Source organism: Numida meleagris, chromosome 1 (assembly GCF_002078875.1).
Source record: "Numida meleagris isolate 19003 breed g44 Domestic line chromosome 1, NumMel1.0, whole genome shotgun sequence".
NCBI lineage: Eukaryota > Metazoa > Chordata > Aves > Galliformes > Numididae > Numida > Numida meleagris.
The window spans coordinates 105,126,685-105,130,539 of NC_034409.1; the positions used below are offsets into that span (position 1 = coordinate 105,126,685).

At 47.0% G+C, this 3,855-nt stretch overlaps 1 protein-coding gene across 1 annotated transcript in view; it reads left to right on the plus strand.

The window, feature by feature from the left end:
- DYRK1A (dual specificity tyrosine phosphorylation regulated kinase 1A) overlaps positions 19-3,855 on the plus strand; it is an 84,673-nt gene continuing 80,836 nt past the window's right edge. The window contains exon 1 of the mRNA XM_021405475.1: positions 19-385. The gene's annotated coding sequence lies outside the window, so the exon portion shown is untranslated. The remainder of the gene's footprint in view (positions 386-3,855) is intronic.

Here is a 3,855-nt window from a genome sequence, read left to right on the forward strand (position 1 = left end):
GCCGCCGCCGGGCGCTGCGCAGGTTTGGAACGCGCGCCATTTTGTGAGCGATAGAAAATCCAGACCGGTCAGGAAGCGCCGCGGATCCGCCCGCCGGGCCGGGCCGGGCCCCCCCTCTCCCCGGCTCTCGGAGAAGAAGGCGCGCAGCGGGCAGACCCTGCGATCGGCACCGGCACCGCCGCCGGCCGTGCGGGCCCGAGCGCGGCGGGGCGGCCGAACGGACTGCGGAGCGCGCAAGAGGGAGGCGCCGCCGCGCCGGGGCCCCGGGCCGAGGCCGGGGGAAGAAGGAGAAGCGCTCGCTCCTCGCTCTGCTCGCCGCACCAGGAGGAGAGGAGAGGACAGGCCGCCGCCGGGAGGAGCCGGGCCGGAACGCGGGGCTCGCACGGTGAGTGAGCCGGCGGCGGGGCGCTGCGCAGCGGGACCGGCGGGTGCCACCTCCCGGCCCGGCGCGGTCGAAGGGGGCGCAGCGCAGGGGGCAGCGCCGCTGCCATCTTAGAGAGAGGCGGCGGGGAGAGCGCGGGGCCCGGCGGGCCGCTGCCCGGCGCTGGCGGGGCGCGGAGCCGGTGCGGGCTTCGGGGTTGCCCTTCCTCCCCGCCTTCCCCTCCGCCGCCCCCTAATGGGATAGGCCGGGGCAGCGGCTGCGGCCTCTGCGGCCTTTTTCCCGTCGGTGTCCGGGAGAGGCTGCCGGGCTGCGAGCGAGCGAGCCGGGCCCCGGGAGCGGGGATGAAGGAAGGGAGTTCGCCCGGTTCCTCTCGCTGTGATGCGCAACGCCCTGCGGTGGGCGGGAGCGGGGTCTCGGCCCGGCCTGGGAGCGGGGAGAGGAGGGTGGCAGCAGCGGGGCCGTCAGCGCGGCGGGCACCTGTTGTGGTGGCCCTGCCCGCGCCTCCTGCGGGGGTCGGGGGGAGTTGGGGCCGGGGCAGCAGTACCTCCGTGAGGCCGCTGTCACCGGGCTGGGCTGGGGAGCGCGGGGAACCGCGGCTGGGCAGTGCACGGGGACCTGCGGGGTGTTAGCAGCTGGATGCAGCCCGGTAGGAATTGAGCTTTGTGCTGCTGGAGGTGCCAGAGACCTCCTCTGATGTATCGGGGGTTCTTTCTCCGGAGTGGCATTCCGTCCCGCTGCCACAAAATCAGAAAACACAATTAGAAGACTGTAATTTGGAATTTCGAAATTGGTGCATTTTTGAGTTTCGGTCGGCTTTGAAGTTTTCAGTTTAGTCTGCCCAAAGGCCATGGAGGGGTCCTTTGATCGTGTGTCTAGATTGCTGCTGTTACTTAGATCTCCTGTTACTCCACAGTCATCGGGGGAAATAAACATTCATTGTTCTTTAAAATTAAAATTAACAAAGGCTGAATATCTGACTGTGAAATAAATCAACAGGGATGTTTTGGGCAACCTACTGTTCTAATCCCAATGGGAGTGTGCAGGTAACTTTCGCCAGTAGGTGCACACGGTAGCTCTTACGTGTCTTTAAGCGTTGTAGGGGATATGGATAAGTTAACAACTTCTTTGGTCATTGTATTGGTAGAACTGAAGAATTTATCAGTGATGTCTGAGGATAAATAAACTTATGTTTTGTTTATGGTGGTACTTTATTATCTGTGAGTAGTCGAATAGAATGTAACTTACCGCACTGGAATAATGTAGCCTGAAGAAGTTTTGGTAGAACTTGTTTCTCCTTATCTGTACTCCCCCCAACCTCTGTAGGTTGGATATTTTTGGAAAATTAATTATACTTTATAGAATTAGAATAATAACACTGAAAATAACTCTGAATATGAGCTAGTATTTGTAACTATTATCTACCTATATTTTGTGAACTCGATGTGTATATATATATATATAGACTACTTTTGTAGGCTGTGCTTAAAGTTTTTTGCTTATACAAAATATTTAGAACCAGAGCCTTTTCATTCATGGTCTGAAGTAGAGTGCGTATGTTGGATTTACATTCGTTCTGCAAATTAAAAATTGTACCAAAGTTTATGAAGCTTATTGAGTTTCAGTCATATTTTCTGAACATTTTTGACTAAACTAAATATCTTGTCCAATAGCACTGTCTTAAATCATAAAAAGGGGACAGTCTCTTCTCTTAAATTGTGTATGCATACGTTAAGGTAGTTTAATATTGTTTCCAGGCAAATAGATACGAAAGTTTGTTGCAGTATTCTAGTATCTGAATCAATACTCAGGTGAATTTGGAATTTGTCATTGGAATCCCCTTCCCCTGTGTTGGACAGTTACAGAGAAGCAGCAACAGGGATAATTTTACCTAATAGCAGCCAAGTGTTCTCTATTTCAGTGTCAGTTTATGGATAGTATTCTCTTACTTGTGTAAAATAAGGATATAGTAATCAGGAATCGATCAATTTTTAAAGTATGTAGGCTTTGAACAGACTAGGAGTTAGCATGTGATGACCATAAATAACTTCCACCGCACTGGTAGATGGTTTATGCAATGGAGAAAAACATGACTGGCATCAAGGAAAAACTAAGGCTTTAAAGTTACACTTAACTAGGACATAGCTGCTAACATGTATGTCACATCTCGATTCCAGTAGGGCCTGGGAAAGAAATGGGTCTGGGTTAACTGTATTGTTAGGTTTTGCCTTAATGAATTTACTGTGAGATTTTTGTCATTTTAGTTCAAATGAGTTAGTCAACGCTTTACATTTTAAAGCATGGAAGTCCCAAATAGGTTATGCTAACATGTATGAAACACCTGCTTGTGTAATAGTGTGCAAGAAGACCATTAATAAAACTCATTTGCTGTGGTGGCATTTATAGTTTTATCTGAACTGAAATGGGTGGTGACTCTTACCAAAGAAGCAAGTTCTGTTGCTATAATTAGATTCTCCATTCAGTGTTCCTCTTAAAGTGTCTTTATTTCAGGTGTTTTACAACCTGTAGTCCCGTAGTCAGGGTTAAAGTTGTTACAGCTGATGTTCTTGGTTAGTCTTTCTGTAGTCATTTTCAGTGACATTTGGACAACTATTTTCTAAAGTGAAGTCAAAAGCTTTCCTGATACCTTCGCTTTATGGAAGCATGGAAAACTTGTATCACTTCTGAAATCCTTCTGTGAATAGATCCTGTTGTTGTAGAATAGGATTATTTACAGAGAACTGCTGCTTTTGTCTTTGTAACTGAATACAATAGATTATTTGTTAACAAACTTCTCCATTTCATCTCTTTTCCTTTTTCAGCAAACGTTTAATAAACTTTCTTTCCCCCTCTAATATGTAGTAACCATTCCACTAACCAGACTTGTCTGATTAGTGAGACTTCTTTTTTGATCTAAGACCATTTGAAATAATGCAAAAAAACTTTCTGAACGAATGCATCTTTCCTTGTAAACTCAAGATTGGTGAAGTAAGTCAAGAATATTTCGGAAGGAGGAGTGCTCTCATTTTCCTTCCTCGCTTTGGTGGATCCTTCAAGAGGAAAGTTGTGGGAATTATAGTCTATTAATATTTTAAGAACACTGGGAAAAAATATCTTTAGAAATGATTGTTCCTTCAAGAAAGATGTATTTGATATGTACATTTAATTAGTAATCTCTTTGAGGTGACTCAGTATACCCATAGAATTGCAGTGACCCAATCACTAGTTGTGTCTAACAGTTTGTAATTGATAGCCATGGATTATCTTCTTCCATTATGTGGAAGAAAGATAAAATTTTGCTTTTGATTCTGTTTTATCAAACATATATGAAAAATAGCTCAATTGCTTTTGCTAGTACAAATGTATTTTTTACTTTAGGATGGGTCTTCAGTGCATGTGTACCTGAGCTGTATTTGGATTTTAGCTCCCTTCCCTTCCCTTCCCTTCCCTTCCCTTCCCTTCCCTTCCCTTCCCTT